At 36.2% G+C, this 19,845-nt stretch overlaps 1 non-coding gene across 1 annotated transcript; it reads left to right on the top strand.

Annotated features, from left to right (window-relative positions):
• Positions 1–19,254: 19,254 nt before the first annotated feature.
• LOC121205881 (small nucleolar RNA R71) lies at positions 19,255–19,361 on the top strand. The gene has a single exon (XR_005900954.1). It is a non-coding gene; the product is annotated as a small nucleolar RNA R71 (small nucleolar RNA).
• Positions 19,362–19,845: the final 484 nt, after the last annotated feature.

The following is a 19,845-nucleotide window of genomic DNA, read 5'->3' as shown; positions in this document are numbered from 1 at the left end:
TGTGTGATTGAATTGATATTGCATAAATTGTTTTGATTGTGAATATGAGTACGCATGATGAGAAATTATTGTAACAAAGACTCCCGGTTGAACAATAGGAATAGATTTGGATATTCATGCCATGACATTGGGTGATATGTGTGCTAGTGTAAAACATGTTTGGGACATGCATAGGCTACATTATGAGAGCCAATGTAAGACATGTCTAGCACATATCGGCATTGAGACTAGAGCTAGTGTAAGACATGTCTGGGACATGCATCGGCCTCGAGATATACAAGCTAGTGCAAGACCTATCTGGGACATGGCGTCAACTTGTTGTGTGTCAGTGTAAGACCTGTCTGGGACATGGCTTCGACACCGATAGTTAAGAGCCAGTGTAAGACCTGTTTGGGACACAGCATCGACCTCGACATATGAAAGTCAGTCTAAGACCTGTGTGGGACATGGCATCAACTTTGATGTGCTAGCCAGTGTAAGACCATGTCTGGGACATGGCGTCAGCATCTTATCCCATGTTTTGGGCTATTGAATATCCTATTGTATTCCAAATGGTTCAATGGGAGATGTATGGTTTATATCGAAATGATAGAGCTTATGGCTATGTTGTGAGTGGTATAGGCACTTACATAAAATTGATGAGATGTGAATTCAATTCATGTTGTATGATTTTATAAGGAATGAATATGAGTAAGTATATGACCATGTTGAGTAACATAGGTATGTATGCCATACTCATGAGAAATGATTTCGGTTTATGATGCACATTTAGTGAAGATGTAAATAGGTAAGTCATGCCTATGAGAATGATTTTGTCATGACCTTGTGATTATAGGTCTATACTTATGATGTATAAACATGTATTTTTACCAATGTGGTGAAAATGAATTAATTAGGTGTGATAAACTTAGTATCATTAATTTACACTAAAACAGTTTTGGACAGCAGCAGTAGTCCGACTTTGAAAATCCACCAAAAATTGTGGAAATTGATTTAGAGGCTGAATAAAATATTAAATTAAATCTTAATGAGTCTAGTTTCACATAGAAGAAACAGTGTAAGAAAAGAATTTTCATACTATGAAATATTTAAATTGTTGTGAGATAGAGTTAGAATGATTTTGAAATCCTCTATTCTAATTTGAGAAAATCATTGAAAATTGTAAAAAAACATTTATGGGTTATAATTTATATGGTTAGAATTCTTAATGAGTCTATTTTCAAGAGAAATAAATAGGAACATCATCCCAGTCCTTTATTATGAGATAATTATTTTTAGTGTAGGGGGTTGGAATTGTTGGACAACAAAAAGGGGTAATTTTAAAAAATAAAATGTACTTATTAGCTAGACCAAAAATTCTGAAAATTTTATGGTCAGCAGATATGTGAGTCTATTTTCATGGAAAATTAGCAGATCTTAATTTGGAGTCCCGTAGCTCCAAATATAAATAATTTGGTAACTATGACTTGAGAAAACAGCATGACCAAAATATAAGTAAAAGTGTAATTATGGTTGTATTACCTTGAGAAGCATGTTGGTATATTGCTTATTATTTTCATATGGACTTACTAAGCTTTAAGCTTACTCCCTCCTCTCCATTTCTTTAGTGTTGTCAGGTCGGCTCGGGGTTGGAAATCGTCGGAGGCAGCATCACACTATCAAGTCATCATTTTGGAAGTGTCAACTTATATATATATATGTGTGTGTGTGTGTGTGTGAAGCTTTCATAAGTGAGTGGCATGTATAAAGACTTAGTTTTTATGTTAGATAATATCATGAGTAGCCAAATGTATTGGCTTATGTTTATTCATTGTATATAGCTATAGGATGTGGCTTATAATGTTTTGGCTTATAAGCCTAATTATCCTTAGTATTTGTTAATGCCTTACGATGTGATTATAATTGTTTACTGAATGAATAGTATAACATATGCGCATGAGAATACCTTAAGACCATTCGGGGTGGTCATGGTTATGGAATAAACGTGTAAATTGGCATTAAGTTGATAATTTTTGAACATGGACATTTGTTGAATAGAATAAGTAGAGATTAATTATTGGGTAATATGTTATGGTTGGTTGTTAAAAACGTGCCTTAGTGAGGCATGCTAAATCATTAAAATGATGCTATGGTAGGTGTCTTTAAAGTGGTTAAGTTTGTGAAAGATAAGGCAACAAAAAGGCTTGGAAAATAGCCTAAGTGCTAGCCATACGGGTGGAGACACAGCCATGTGTCTCAGCCGTGTGGATGACACGGCCCAGCATACAGGCATGTGGCCTTGCCATGTGGTTCAGTTTGTTTTGCTAACGTCACAAACAGAGAGTTACATGGCCTAAGGACACAGGCGTGTTATTGACAAACAGGTATGTCCCTATGCCTATACGGGCGTGTGATCCTTTTTCATGAAAATTTTTCTATGTTTTCCCAAAACTTTCCAAAGTTATCGGGTTAGTCCCTAACTGCCTTTAATGCATTTTTAGAGCCTCGTTAGCCAATGCATACCCAAAATCACATCAAATTCTTCGAATGGAAACAACATCAGATTAGCAGGAAAATAGAAATTTTGATTCATTAATAGACAATTCTTACAGACTTTTCAGCCAAAACACATTTGCCTAAGGGGTTCGATACTCTAATCACAAATTTAGTAGACTCTACAGGAAAAGTCTTACTAGATACTAAATTCATACATATATAAGAATGAGTTGATCCTGGATCTATCAATACAATCACATTAGTATCATAGAGAGTGAAAGTACTGGTGATAACATCTGGAGATGAAGCTTTTTCGCAAGTGCGAATAGTGTAGGCTCTAGCAGGTGCTCTAGCCTCAGATCTCACAGCTAAATCCTTTGTCACCCCAGGAAATTCCAGGGATCTACCTCTGTTCGACGTGTTACTTAGTCTCACATTTTGAGGTCTATCTTTCTCAGTCATCTCAGGACAGTCTTTAATAAAATGATCTAGCGAGCCACATTTGAAACAAGTTTTTGTACTTTTATTCTAGCATTCACAAAAATGTCTTCTCCCGCACTATTGACACTCAGGTTTGTTATTTCTCACACTGCCAATACTCGAAATAGAAGTAGCTTGAGCTTTATAATTCATAGGTTGATTTCCATGATCTCTATTCTGATACCCATTGATGCATTCGATCGACTATAAGAATCTCAGAATTTCTTTGATGAAGAATGATAAGGTTTATTCATCGGCCTTTTTCTCTAATCTCTAGCCTCTAAATCAGTTTTCTTCTTTTCTCGGCTAAAGTCTTCGACTTTACAAGCCCAATCAACTAACACAACAAATTCTTTTAAATCTAATGTCCCGACCAAAAGTTTAATATCTTCATTCAACCCATCAACAAACCACTTACACATAATTTCTTCGGTAGAAACATACTCCCGAGCGTACTTGCTCAACCGTACAAATTCTTTTTCATATTCTGTCACAGTCATTCAGCCTTGTTTCCATTCTAGAAACCTTTGTTCTTTTGATCGGGAAATCTTTAACTGAGTATTTCATTCGGAATTCAGATTGAAAGAACTCCCAAGTAACCCATTCTTTTGGAACCAAATATATCAATGTGTTCCACCATTGGTATGCGGTGTCTCTCAGCAAAGATACAACACATTTAATAAATTCATCAGGAGTACAAGACAATTCATCAAATACTCGAATCGTATTTTCGAGCTAGAACTCAGCTCTTTTAGCATCATCATTAGCATTAGCTCTGAACTCTTCAGCCCTGTGTTTGCGGATCTTGTCAACTAGAGGCTTATTCAACCGTATTGAATATATAACTTGAGGAATAACAGGAATAGGTGGGGTGGAGGTTGCTGAAGAGACAAGTTTGTACGAATGTATTGAGTGAACCATTCGTTCATCATTTAGAAGAAGGCTTCTTTAGCCTCTCCTCCCTGACTGTCCGCCACGGGTCTAAAATAAGATGGCATTGTCCCTTGTGCAGGAGCAGGTGCATTACTCTCAACCTCATCGGCTATAGCTCGATTAGGATCCATTACTATATGAAAACACAGTTTAAAACGTCAAGAGTCATCACACTATCTCAGTTTATATATATAGCATGTATAGCTCGACTCAAATACACTACGTTTTAAACCATATCCATCACCGATGTAGGGTTACGAGGTATTACCGATCAATTCACAACATATAGCATACATTTATCAAACATAAAGCATTCATTCTCATAAATCATTCAACACAATCACATTGTCCCTTATAAGTGCCTACAAGCCCTTAAACATGCTTTAGAAGTGGTTCAGGATTGAACTGATAACATATGAAAATTTTGGAAACTTAGAAAAATTTCAACCATACAGGGGTCACACGCCCGTATGAACAGGTCGTGTGCCTCACACGGCTCTAGACATGCCCGTGTCTCAGGCCGTATGGAAACAGGGCATACATACTGACTTGGGTCACATGGCCGACCACACGCCTATGTGTCTAGATTGTGCCAAATCTGTAAGGTATACTGAATTATGCAACATGACCAAGTCATACACTCGTGTGCTTGGCTGTGTGCCAATTAGGAGGGTATACTGACTTGTACACACGGCCAATCACACACCCATGTGTGAGACCTTGTGCAGCATTTTCAATTCAATTTCAACACGACAGGACACACAGCCATGTAACATGACCGTGTGTCACACACGGCTAAGACACACGCCCTTGTCTCTGCCCGTGTGGACAAAAATAGGTCACTCGCAAGGCCAATTTACCACCCCAACTTCAAAATACCTACACAAGGCAAAATGGTATCATTCCATTATACAATTAGGTAGCCAAAATCATCAACCAAATGCATAATTCCTACCATTATAATTTCATCTATTCTAATTCTCAAATCACTACCATTTACTTATCCAAATACATGCCAAAACAATATCAAACAAATCTGGTTCATTTACCTTAATTTACACAAACATAACTTACCCTATAAATAACCAATACAACATCTAAAATCATATCTCTCATCAAGGCATTTCTCAAGCATTTATACTCCACAAATCAAATAACCATTTGAGCAACTATAAAACCATCACCACATTCATACCAAAACATACCAAAATAAGCCATCACTTATGGCTATATATACAAACCAAAACATATACATTTACAAATCATTTCTAATAGCCAAACACAAATCAATATTAACATCACTTACAAGCCAAATCTCATGGCTATAATCACAACCAAAATACCACATCTAGCCTATACATGCCATATACAATAAATGTATAATCCAAAAGTACCAACTTAGATGTTTGAGAGTGCGATGATGTTCCCGACAACTCCTAGATCCGAGCTAGCCTTGAATCACTACAAAACATAGAAAAATAATACAAAGTAAGCTTTTAAGCGTAGTAAGCTCGTATGAGATAAAGTTAATGCAATCACATAAACATAAATCAATATATAACATTCATTAACTATCAAACCTTTCAAGTACTCATTAACAAAATTATATACTCTCATCATCATTTCTTCGATTCAAATCTAAAATGGTTTATTCACATACCTGTACCATCTCGTATCAATCTCATATGCATTCTCATCTTTCATTTACCCGTTGAACCATTCAGAATAGAAATTGGATACTCAAAGATCTCACACGATAAGTACCTATACCATGGCCCAAAGCCAAATCAAGGTATCTTATCCAAAATACTGATATCATGGCCCGAAGCCAAACAGCCAATATGCATGGCCCGAAGCCAAATCAGTTTATCTCGTAGCCGAAGTGCTAAATCATGGCCCGAAGCCAACTCAAAGTGTTCTTAATGTTGTCACTAGCATCCTAAACTATTCCTAAGGTTCAATCAAGATTCCAACTGTCAAATCTTCGTCAAATCATTTCCAAACTTGTTTGTAATCACATAATCCCAATTCATGCTATGTCAAAGCACGTAAAATACATTTGAAATAAAATTATAACATACAAACTTACCTCAGATGTTAAAATGGTGAATTGAGTCGATTAGTCGATAACTTTATCTTTTCCCCGATCCAAGTCTGAATTTCTCCTTTCTTGATCTAAATATATTTAAAATTAACTTATTTAATCAACCATTCATTAAATTTAGTCCAAAACATACATTTAGGCCTATTTGCATATTAGCCCCTAAACTTTCACACTTTTAACACTTTGGTCCTTATTTCACAAATACACAAAATTCACACAATTCAACAAAACCCATGCCTGGCTGAATTATATATAGATCCCTAGCAGCCCAAAACTTTCATTTACTTCACATTTCAACCACACAATTTGCACATTTCACAATTTAATCCCTATTATGCTTTTTCATCAAAAATCACTTTACAAAACATGTAAAACTATAATCAAGCTTTCGTATTTCATCTTCAAACACCAAAGAACACATAAACTCATTAGTGGAAACTCTTAAAATCTTTAACAATTTCAAAATTAAAGGTACGGGCTAGCTGCATTGAGCTGCAATGATTACAAAAACATAGAAATCATTAAAAATTGAGCAAAAATATACTTCCAATTTAATCTTGAAGTAGCCAAAATTTTGAAGCCCTAACTAGCTTTTCTTCATGCTTTATTCGGCCAAAGATGATGATAAAATAATAATTTTTATGCTTTGTTTTATTTAATTCATCATTAATTATCAAATTCCAAAAATAACCTTATTATAAAACTATTATAATCACTTAATGGTTGTCCATAATGGTCCACTCATGCAATCATTGGTCTAATTATCACTTAAGGACCTTAACTTTAAGGTTCTTTAACTATTAGATACCTATAACAAGTAGAATGCAACTTTTGTATTTTACGCTATTTAGTTCTTTTTCACAAATTAAACAACCAATCGATAAAATTTGTAACATCCCAAATTAGGATCTAGTCGAAACAGTGGTTTTGAGATCGCAAATTTCAAATAGAAATAATTATTTTATGATTATTTAATGGTTCATGATATGATTGCATGTTTGTGTGAAATTCTCATGAAGAAATTCTACGTCTAAAATGTCCAATTTGAAGTTAGGGACTAATTTGAATAAGTTGCAAAACTTGTGTTCTAGAAGTTTCAAGCATGAAATTGCATTGGATTATTAATTAGAGGTCTTTAAATAGCAATTTGACCAAGTTCTAAAAATTGGACAAAAATGGGCATGAATAGGAAATTTTTTAAAGAAAGGCTTAAAGGGCATTTTTGTCATTTGGTAAATAAAAGAATAAAAAGGGAAAATCAGTAAAAAAATTTCTCATTTTCTCCAAGTGCTAGCCAAAATTTCCAAGAGCCATAGCTAGGGTTTTGTTCAACTTTTCAAGCTTGATTGTAAGTGCTTCCTAGCCCCGTTTTTAATGTTCTTTACATTTTTGAGATCCTTGAAGCATGATCTATCCATTTCTAGCCATATTTTGAAGTAGGGTTCATGTATGAAACTTGACCCATGTGTGACATGTTTGTATTTTGATGTTTAATGGAAGAATAAGAAAGTTTGATGTGTGATGAATATTTTTTACTAAGTGATTTTTAGTGAAAGCACCTAAAAGGGACTTATTTGTAAAAGATGTAGAAATGGGTAGTAGAAATGTGATTTAATGAGAAATGTGGGATAACATGAGTTAAAATATGAATCAACTAGGCTTGGGTAACTAAGAAAATGCATGTATTTCATTTTACGAGCTTAAGGACTAAAGAGTAAATAAGTGAAAATTTAGGTGTAAAAAGGAAATTTTGCCAAAGTATGTGTTATGGGATGATTTGAACAATGTATGTATTAAATAGGTTAAATTTAGCATTATAAGTCAAGAAAAATGACATTCGGGTCTTGATCAAGGGAAAAATAAGGTTTACGAGGATTAGGTTCGTTCCTATCATTTTGTACCGAGGTAAGTTCATTTGCAAATTATGCAACATGTACGATACTTTAAATGCTCTAATATTGCATGTATGGAAGTATATATATAATCAATGTGATGTTGTACTATATGTTAATGCTTAAATGTTATTATGAATTATGCTTTGATTATTCCATGAGTATGTGATTGGTGCTATGGATATTGAAATCGACATTACGAGCAAGCTCAATAGAAATGTGGTGTCGAAGACTCCCATTTGAACCTTAGGAATAGTTTAGGATACAAGTGACATGTCACTAAGAATTATGTGATATAAGCTCATGAGTTGTGGTCTGAGTTCATGATATATGTGACACATGTTTTGGCGTTCCGGGTACTGGTCTTGTATGTCTACCAGTGGCTAGGTAGTTCGGCATGTGTTACGGATACCTGACAGCTTGTGTGAGTAGCCTGAGTAGCTACATCCTGACCGTAGCTTGCGTGAGCAGACTCGTGAGTAGCTCAAAAGCGAGCAACATGTGATATATGATATGAGGTAGCGATGGCTACATATAGGACACTTAGGTGCGTGTTTTCTATGCATCCGATGGTATTCCAAGTGTTCAACGGGTAGTCCAAAGAGAAGTTCAATGAGTAATTTGATGAATACGTCAAAGATGAGAAAGTAAGTCATTATATGCGAGTGGGCACAGGTATGTATATCTAACTCATGGGAACATCATGGGATATTGTAACAGCCCGATTTAGGGCCTAGTCAGAATAGTAGCCTCGGGACCACAAATTTGATGTCAGGAAAATTATTTTATTATTATTTTGATGTATTAGCAGGTTTTTAAGAGTATGTGAAAATTTTAGTGATCAATTTTAGCATTTAGAAGCCTAATTGAGAAAAAGGACTAAATCACATAAAGTGCAAAAGTCTTAAATTGATAGCTAAGGGTGTTAAATTGCCATGAAACATAACTTGGGGGTCTTTAAAGGGCAAATAGACCTTAGAAAGGATGCTAGCCGGCCATAGGGGATATAAGAAAGAGAAATGGTCAAAATTATGTGGGTTGGTGACCAATTTTGACTAAAATAGAAATAAAATAAGAGAAAGATGATATCACCTTCTCATCTTCTTCTCTACCACCAAAATGTTCAGCAAAATAAAGGTTTTAGAGCTTAAAAATTTCAGCAACTTTAAGCCTTCACAAGTAAGTGATTTTCCAACCCCTTTGTTGAATATTTTTGTACTTTTGAGACCCTTAGAGCTTAAGCTTTCAAATGAGGGTACTATTTTGCAAAATGACGAAGATTCTAGGGCTTTCCCATGAAAGGATTTGTAATGTTTATAGAGTTTTTTAGGAAGAAAATGAGTCTTCGGCAACTTTTGTGAAAGGTGTTAGCATGAAAACACCTAAAAGGACTATTTTACATAAGTTGTAAAATAGATGATAAGTGTGTGAAATAGTGGGAATTTGGAGTTTCTATAAGAGTAGAAAGGGTTCTCTAGGCTTAAGGTGTGAAGAAATTCGATAAAAATTAATTTTTGGGCTTAGGGGTAAAATGGTTATTTTGCAGAAGTCTAGGGGCAAATTGGTCATTTTGCCCAATTATGAATTGTAGAGTGCCTAGATTGATAAAGTGACTAAATAAATGCATTTTTTTATTATAGATCGAGGAATACCGAATCCAAATCTAGACCGGGGAAAGCCAAGCAAATCGACTAAATCAACTAGTCATCACATTTTGTAATCTGAGGTAAGTTTATGTAAATAATAAAACCACATCACTAATGTATATGTGTTTAATTGTATTTGAATTAATATAGCATGAATTGCTTGATTTTGAAATTGAGAAAGTATGATGATAATAGAGATAGTAGAGTTCCCGTTCGAACCTATGAAATATATCGGATATTCAAGCCATGACATACGAGTCATTGTGGGCTAGTGTAAGACATGTCTGGGACATGCATCAGCCACTAAGCCAGTGTAAGACCATGTCTGGGACATGGCATCGGCATCGAGACGAGTGCTAGTGTAAGACATGTCTGGGACATGCATCGGCTACGAGATGATAGTCAGTGTAAGACCATGTTTGGGACATGGCATCAACATGAGATATGAGCTAGTGTAAGACCATGTCTGGGACAAGGCATCGGTACCTTACCTACGTTTGAGGCTTAATGAATATCCAGTAGTGTTCTGAATGGTTCAACTGTGAGTTTTATGACTTTAAGTTAATGAGCATGGTATAACTGTGTTGTGAGTGGTACAAGTACCTATTTGAAATGTATGAGACATAAGCTCGATATAAGATAAGAGGTTTATATGGATAGTGATGAGTAAGTTATGCTTGTGCCTACTTTTGTGTTATGAGCATGTGCAACTTACTAAGCTTTATGCTTACTCCCTCTCATTTCCTTTTTCTTATAGTGCCACCTATCTAGCTCAAGGATCAACGGAAGTCAGAGATATTAATTATTCTATCAATCAAAGCATTCGGTATAGTTTGATTTAAATTTTTGAATATGGCATGTATAGGGAACTAGACTTATGCCTTCTGTTAATATTAACTTGGCCAAATGTATTAGCTCGGGATAAATCCCTCATTTTGTTCATTTTGATTTGTATGGAATGAAGTTATTTTCATGGTTGAGTAAAATGCGTAAATGGAATGTTGTCTGTTGTGGATGATTTGGTTGCTTGAGATAGTCTTATATTGGATTTGGTGGTTATAGTGCAGGTTGTGTAAGTAAGGGTGGCAAAGTGGCTTGGTAAACAGCCTTATATTGTCCACACGAGTAGACACACGGCCAGAGCCACGACCGTGTGTCTCAGCCGTGTAAGGGACACAGCCTAGCACACAGGCATGTGCCATGGCCGTGTGATATTTTGGGGATACTGACATCAGAAACAGAATGTCCATGTTTTTACACACAGGCTAGGACACGAACGTGTCATGGCCGTGTGAAGCACACGGGCCAAGGACACAGGCATGTGCCAGGCCGTGTGAAAACCCCTGTAGGTGTGCAATTAGAAGTAATTCTACACGGGTGGAGGATATGGGCGTGTCCCTATATTGCTTAAGCCGCGTGAGCCACACGGGCCATTAACACGCCCATGTTAAAAAAGGCTACACGGGCATGTTGTCCACGGGCGTGTGCCTTGTTTCAAAGTCAAATTTTCTATATATGGGTTAAGGGCTCAAGTTGATCCTAAATAGTTCCTAATGGTTGATTAGGGACTCGTAGGCCCATCACAAGAGGTTTAAAGTAGAAATTAAAAAAGTTTTAAATTGGACCTAGTTTGGGTGACTTGTGAATGTTTGTGTGCATGAGATCGAGTTAAGTAATGCCTCGTGTTCCGCTCCAGCATGGGTTACAGGTATGGGGTGTTACAGATATGATGAATTGGTGGTAAGGATATATATATGAAGAATAAGTTTAAGTGATTTAATAATAAATTGCAAGAGTATGTTTATTATGTTAAATGTATGATTAATGCTTGTCTGAATTGCATTTTATTTACATGTGAACTTACTAAGATTTAAAGCTTACCCCCTTTCCTTTCCTTTCCTTATAGTGTTGCCAAGCTAGCTCGGGGATCAGAGAACGTCAGAGTTTTTGATCACACTATCAATTGGAAATTTTGGTATAGTTAGATTCAACATTTCGAATATGGCATGTATAGGGACTTGGTCTTTTTATTATGTGTCATATTGATTAGCCAAATGTGTTGGCTCATGATGACATTATGATTCATTTTGTATTTATCCATGAGAGGTGGCTTATATTGATTATTTGGGTTGTAACCCTAATCAGTTATCCATGCCTGCAAATGTGTTATTGCCTGTTGTGGTTGCTTGATGGATGTGTGATGAGGCTTGTGATTGTTTGTGATAATGAGTGTAATGGATGGCATGTATGCTTAATGGATGAAATATGATTAATGTATAGGGTAATAAATATGGTACAAATGTATAACTTGGAAGTAGGATAGCAAAGATAATTATCCATGAAATTGGGGTGGAAAACCTTGTGTAAACCTACTAACTTGAATATGTTATACATTGACTTATTAAAACATAAAATGTCTACGTTTCATATGATAAATGTGCCATGTTGTATGCCATGAAGTGGGTATAAATGTGTGAGTGCTTAATGGGTGGCAAATGGCTTGGAAAATAGCCTAGAAATTATCCACACGGTTGGACACACGGGTATGTGTCTAGGCCATGTGTGACACACTGTCTGTCCCATAGGCATGTGGTTTGGCCGTGTGTCCCCTGCACCCTAATTAATGCAGAACAGAATGCCCAGTAGTAAACACACGGGCAGAGACACGATCATATGTCTCAGCCATGTGGAGGATACGGCCTCAGGACATGGGTGTGTACCCAGGCCGTACGAAGTCTGCACTTAATTTCGAGAATTTAATTCACCACACAGCCTAAGCACACGTGCATGTGCTGTGGTCGTGTGACCTCATTTTGCTGATGACGTCATAGTTAGAGAGTTACACGGGCTGAGTGTAATAACCCAATTTAGACCCTACTCGAAACAGTGGTTTTGGGACCACAAATTCTAGTTAGAAAAATATTTTAATATTATTTTCTATGTTCATAATATGTGAATTGACATGTGTAAAAGTTTCGTATGAAAATTCGATCATTTGTGTGCTTAATTTGTGAAAAAGACCTAATCGCGTAAAATGTAAAAGTGGCTAGCTATATGTTAAAAGTGTTTAAGTGTTATGGTTTTGTAAATGTAGGGTCCTTATGTTGTTATTAGACCACATGGTTAACAGATGGACAAAAATAGGCTTATATTAGTGGAAATTTAAATGTGTTTATAAAGGTTATAATGGTAATTAGCAAATTACATGTAAATTAAGTAAAAAAAAGCCAAAACTACATTTAGTTCATCCATTCTTCACCGAAAATAGAAAGAACAGATAGGGTTTAAAGCTTTAGAAGTTTCGACACACACAAAGCTTAATTAAGGTATGGTTTTAACCCGATTTTTGATGATTTCTACGTTTTTACGATCGTTGTTAAGCGTTCTAACTAGCCCATGCTTAAATTCATGAAATTGTTGATGATTTGATGAGATGCCATTGATGAATTCATAAATTTTGTGATGTTAAATGGTGAAATATGAAAGCTTGGTGATAGATAAGTATGTTTTGCATTGTGATTTTTGATAAAATTGCTTATTATGGACTAATTTGTGAAAATGAGATATTGAGGGGTTGAAATGTGAAATAAATGATAAGTATGGGCTGATAAGGACCATAGGAAAATTCGGTTATGTATGGGTTTGTTGAAATTATGTGTATTTTGTGAATTTGTAAAATAGGGACTAAAGTGTTAAAATGTGAAAATGTGAGGGTTAATTTGTAAAATAGCCTAAATATGTGTATATGGATTGAATTGAATGATTTTTTGAATAAAAGGGTTAATTTTGAATTCATATAGATCAAGAAACGAGAAATTCAAATTTAGATTGTGGGAAATCGAATATTATCGAGTAAATGATCCGAATCGTCAATTCTGAGTAAGAGGTAAGTTCGTACGTGATAGATGATGTTATAGTTATGTTTTAATACTTTGATAATGCATAAATTGTATAGATATTTGATTACGGTTTGAGCATGATGATAATCGATTAAGTTCGGCATTAAGTGTGCGGTTCGAAATAACTTCGGCTACAAATGGCACTAAGTGTGCGAGTTGGAATAGCTTCAGCTACATGAGGCACTAAGTGTGCGATACCGAGATAGCTTCGGTTTATTGAAATGGCACTAAGTGTGCGAGATTGTTATGGCTTCAGCAAATCACTGATGCATTAAGTGTATGAATTCTTCAAGCATGGAAAGACTTCCAAATGAATTAATGTATTTGAACGAGAGTTAAAGTTGAAATGAATAAATACGAAAAAGTTCAGGTATGTTCTATACCAATGTGGTAGATGATACTATGTGTATGAAGCTTGATAAATTTGTATGAATGATCGCGTGATTTCGTGATAGGTTTTCATATTTATAATTAATTGTTCTTGAAACTAACTATTATCGCGATGTAGGCAAGTGTACCTATCGAACAGTAGTATAGTTTTAGCAAGACCGGATTGTCGAACCCAAAGGAACTAAAAGTACTAGTAATGACTGTCTTTTTAATATCTAGCCTAAGAATAAAGTGATTTTGTTTTAACTAGCTAATTATCTAAACTAAGAATTCACAGAGAATAGAATTGGGGAATTGCTTTTGAGAAAATCGATTGAATTGAGACAATACCTAAGGAAAAATCCACCTAGATTGTACTTTTATTCTGGCTCCGAATCGGACGATTTATTCATTTAACTTGTTCCGTAGAGATCCCTAAGTTATGTTATTATCCCTATTCAAGGATAATAACGTCTAATCCTTAGATTGAATAATTGAGACCATTCTCTAATTAACACCCTAGGGTTGCATTAACTCGATCTATGGATCCCCTTATTAGGTTTCATCCTAATCTGGCAAAATCTTGTCACCCTATGTCTAGGCGCGCATTCAACTCTACTTAATTATGACAAATGTACTCTTAGACAGGGTCTATTCCTCCTCTAAGTAAGAGCTTATCTTGAATCAGTATCCTAGGATATCAAAACAAGAATTAAGAACACATAATTAAGATCAAGTTAAATATTTATCATACAATTTAGAAAATAATGACAAGATTAGTCTTAGGTTTCATTCCCCTTAGGTATTTAAGGGATTTAGTTCATAACTAAAAAAGAAAACATCTCAGAATAATAAAGAATTCAAAACATAAAGAAAACCCAAAAATCCTGAAGGGGAAATTGAGGAGAGATCTTCAGTCTTAATGATGAATCCGGCTTCTGAGATGGATCAATCGGCTTCCTTGGACTAACTCCTTACTCCCTATTCTGTGTGTCCATTTCTTCCTCCTCTAGGGTGTATTTATAGGCTTTGGAATGCTTAAAAACCCTCAAAATTAGCCTTTTTCTGAATTGGGCTCAACTTGGGCTCGGCAGGGACACGCCCGTGTAACACGTCCGTGTACGATTACTTCAGGCCGTGCTCGAGCCTGCCAAATTGACACGGTCGTGTGGTCTGCTCGTGTGATGAGGTCCAGGCCGTGTTGATTTCGTACTTTGGCCATTTTCTCTATTTTTGGCCCATTTCTCGTTCCTTTTACTCTCCTATGCTCTTCTAAGTATAAAACATGAAATTAAAGCATTAGGAGGATCGAATTCACCAATTCTAATGGAAAATCATCCATAAAATGCGTTAAGAATGGGATAAAAGTATGTATAAATTACGGTTTATCAAATAACCCCACACTTAAGCATTTGCTTGTCCTCAAGCAAAATTCTCAACTCATAATCAAAATAAATTCTTCTCAACTTATAATTTCTATCGATAATATCTCAAAATAATTCATAGGTAATCATACATTGAGAATTCAACTAAAAGAACATAAAAGTTTCAAACATTCCAAGTTGAGCATTTTTTCCTGAAAACATAGGTGTTTCTCCTCATTTAAGTAATTACCTTTGATTTGGAATATCACAGAGTTTCACATCCTCATTAAAGATTCACTTAAATCACTCGAGGTGTTTTAAGGACCATAAATGAAGCACTCAATAGTCAATAATGAAAAGTCATTACCATAGGCTTTCATGAAAATCAAATCTCCACCACTGATAAATAGAGATGAAACATCAATCAAAAGGTCTTTAGAGAGTTGTAATGAGGCTTGGTTATGGGGTGTGGTCACAAGCTGAAAGAAAGGGTTAGAATCGAGATTGAATTGAAAAATTGTCTAACTAGAAAAAGAGTTAATCATCACTTGCGTACAATAGAGCTTTTTCTCAGAATATAGAATTACTAATGTATATACATAGTTTTGTTTTTCTTTTTAAGAACAAGTTAAATAACATAGACTAATTATTAAGAACAAGACATAGCTAAGCAATTTATTTAACTCAAATCTCGACAAAAATAGGGATTAATTTAGGGGATTTCAACAATACTGGGTTAAGGGTTAATATTAAGGGTAATACAAGAAATGGCTTGTTAGGCTCAAGGGGGTTTATTAGGGGTTAATCGTGGAGGTAGGCTTTTCATGGCATGAGTGGGTTAATCCTAACTGCCTTAATCATTTTGACATATCAAATCAAATGGTGTGGTCTTGACATGCATAATCGAGCAAGTTCTAGAATAACAGTTCAATACTGACGCACTCAAAGTAATAATAAAAGTGAGCATGAAAGAATTAATAGATGCTCAAAAGGCTTAAAAATCTCACAAAAATTATGGCTTTTTGATGTTTAGAACTTGTGCATTCCAACTCAAAGTAATACCTAAACTTTGGGGAAACAACCTAAGATTTTAAATTCTTAAAAATCAACTTATCATGCTTGATTCTCTAATGTCTTGAGGTTTAAACAATCAATGCACAAATGCCTATGTTTTAATTTAAGATATATCAATCATCGTCATAAATCAATCAAAATTTATCCTAAATACGATATAAGAGCTTTCCAAGAGAACAAGGCAGTCATTCAGGGATTTTCTGATAATGAAATAAATATCCCCCCACACTTAAGATGTATATTGCCGTCAATATACAGAGATAGATATTAGAATATAAAAATAAGATAGGGAGAGAAGTGAAACCTTCTGTGTTCAAAATGGATGAAATTCCTGGATTAGCGAGAGCGAGTTGCTGGAAATACAACTGGAGGACAAACATGATTCTGAAGGACAAAAAAGATAACTGGGGGAATAATTTGATAGTAATCATAAAGATAAGACGTTTTAAAAACTAAAGAATCTTCAAAAATAAATAAAATAAAATCGATAATCTAAATTTTTTTTTCAAGTGGCACAGCCGGTTCATACGCTCGTGTGGATCGTGTCCCACCTGTGTCTATCGCGAAGTGAGATGTCATCACACGACCTCCGGGCACGCCCGTGTGTCCAGGTCGTGTGGCTACATGATCATGTTACACGACCGTGTGTGATGTGGTTCGCTTCTCCCACAGTCATGTAGCTCTGCGCACGCTCGTGTTATTTTGACAGTGTTGTCCACGGGTGATAGACACGGGCATGTCTTATGCCCATGTTATTTTAACAGGTTCACCTATGGTTCTTCCACACGGGCGTGTCGCACGCCCGTGTTGTTTTGGCAGGTTCGACCACGGCCATGTCACACGGCCATGTTGGGGAAATCTTCTCTCCCTATCTTTTACCCTTTTTTCACACGACCGTGTCGCATGGCTGTGTTTCCGTCCGTATTGGTAACACGGCCTTAAGCACACCCATGCTCTTGGCCGTGTCCCTATGAAAAACCTATATTCAAGCGCTCTGTTAGTAAGTTAGATGTTGAAGACTAAATTCTAAAGAAGTTAATACAGTTAGTGCTCGGGTTGCCCCCCAAGAAGCACTTATTTATAGTCTAAGCTTGACTTACCTCTCCATTGAATGATCATGGTGGTTTGAGGAGTTTATACTCCTCTTTCCTGCTATTAATCTCATCAAAATAAGGTTTTAAATGGGTGTTGTTTACCTTAAAAGTTTCGAACTTGGGATGGCTCACCTCGACCGTACCGAATGGGAAAAAGTTGAGTACCTTAAGAGGGATTTCTTCATTCGATGTGGTAGTGACAATGTGGGGATCTGTGGCATCTAATAAGACTCTATCTCCAACCTTAAGTTGATTTGGAAAGGGATTGAGCTTGTTCTGTCGTAGATTCAGTTTGTCAGGTGTTCTCGGTTTATGCGTTCGCCATTCATCTAGCTCCTCGATTTGTAGCCTTCGATCTTCATGAATGGGTCCTCTACTATTTCTTGCGAATGACTCATGTGCTACCTTCAGACTCATTTCCTACAAAGTAGGTTGTACCATATTGTCAGTTTTAGTAGAATGGGTTAAACGATCAGCTTCAATTTTCGATGTGTTGCCAGAATTGCGAGCTTGAGGAGTGATTGTTTCGTCTTTCACACGGAGTGTAAGTTCACCTGTGCCAACATCAATAATCGTTTTAGCAGTTGCTAAAAAGGGCCTTCCTAGAATTAAAGGAGTGTTGCTATCCTCCTCTATGTCTAGAATAATGAAGTCAACGAGAGATATAAATTTATCGATTTTAACTAGCACATCTTCAATAATACCCCTAGGAAATCTTATAGTTTTCTCTGCTAATTGAATGCTCATCCTAGTCTGTTTGGGTTTCCCGAGACCTAATTGTTTGAACATTTTGTAAGGCATGACATTAATACTAGCCCCCAAATCAGCTAATACATTATTAACATCTAAACTACCAATTAAGCAAGGAATTATAAAACTCCCTGGATCTTTAAGTTTGTTGGGTAGTTTATTCTGGAGAATAGCTGAGCAAACTGCATTGAGCTCCACATGCGACGCCTCGTCCATCTTCTGCTTATTTGCTAAAAGCTTGTTTAAAAATTTCATTGCATTTGGCATCTGTGGTAGAGCTTCAATAAACGGTAAGTTAATATGTAATTTTTTAAGAGTTTAAGGAATTTACCAAATTGTTCATCTAAGCGGTCTTTCCTTGTCGCGTTGGGGTATGGCACACGAGGTTTATATTCGACAGTCACTGGTTTGTTTTTATTATAATCTACCTCACTTTTACCTTTGCTTACCACCGTTTCTTGCCTTGGATCTAGCTCAGGCTCAACAAATCCTTATTCATTTTGAACATTAATTGCGTTGAGCTGTTCCCTTGGGTTAGGTTCAGTGTTACTGGGCAAGCTCCCTTGTCATCGTTCAGAGATTAGTTTGGAAAGCTGGCCTATCTGAGTTTCGAGCTCTTGGATCGATGCTTGTTGATTTTTAAGTGTTGTCTTGGTCTTCTGGAAATGGGTTTCTAACACCAGATAAACTTTGTGAGCATCTCTTCAAGGTTCGGCTTCTTTTCCTGTAGGTAGGGTTGTTGTGGTCTTTGACTTCCTTGACTGCCTCACGAGAAATTAGGGTGGTTCCTCCAACCTACATTGTAAGTATTACTATATGGATTGTTTTGAGGTCGAGGATTATTACTATATTCCGAATGGCTTGTTCCACCTCCACGTACTTTGTACTGCATTACTGACTGAACCTGTGAAAAACTAAGAAAACCATCAATCTTTTTATTCAAGAGTTCTACCTGATTAGAGAACATGGTGACTGAATCGACGTTATAAACATCGGCTGTTTTCGTTGGCTTTGTCCTCATAACTTGCCACTGATAGTTATTCAATGACATCTCTTCTATGAACTCGTACGCATCATTAGGTGTTTTATTACTGATGGTTCCGCAGGCAGCTGCGTCAACCATTTCGAAGGATTCAAGCCATTATGGAATGTTTGAACTTGAAGCCAAAGCGGTAACCCATGGTGTGGGCACCTTCTCAAATGGTCCTTTTATCTCTCCCATGCATCGTAGAGTGTTTCTAAATCCATCTGCACAAAAGAAGAGATATCATTACCTAATTTAGCCGTTCTAGCCGGCGGAAAATATTTTAGTAAAAATTTTTCAGTATTTGTTCCCAAGTAGTAATTGACCCTCACGGTAACGAGTTCAACCACTGTTTAGCTTTGTTCCTCAATGAGAAAAGGAATAACTAAAGATGAATGGCATTGTCAGAAACGCCATTAATTTTAAATGTGTTGCATAGTTCCAAACAGTTTGCTAAGTGAGCGTTGGGATCTTCATCCTGCAAACCATCAAACTGAACAAACTGTTGTATCATTTGAATTATTTTAGGTTTCAGTTCAAAAGCATTTGCAGCTATAGCAGGTCTAACTATGCTTGATTCAGTTCCTATTAAAGAAGGTTTAGCATAATCATACATAGTGCGTGGAGCAGGATTTTGATTAGGCGTAATTGTAGGAGTTAGCTGATTATCTTGGTTTTTAGCCATCTCTTCGGTTGGGGGTTGAGTATCGTCTTTTTGCTCGTTCTCTGTGTATCTTAAGC

The sequence above is a fragment of the Gossypium hirsutum genome, chromosome A08 (assembly GCF_007990345.1).
Source record: "Gossypium hirsutum isolate 1008001.06 chromosome A08, Gossypium_hirsutum_v2.1, whole genome shotgun sequence".
NCBI lineage: Eukaryota > Viridiplantae > Streptophyta > Magnoliopsida > Malvales > Malvaceae > Gossypium > Gossypium hirsutum.
The sequence above is the reverse complement of the archived record's forward strand: the minus strand, read 5'-3'. Positions and strand labels throughout refer to the sequence as shown.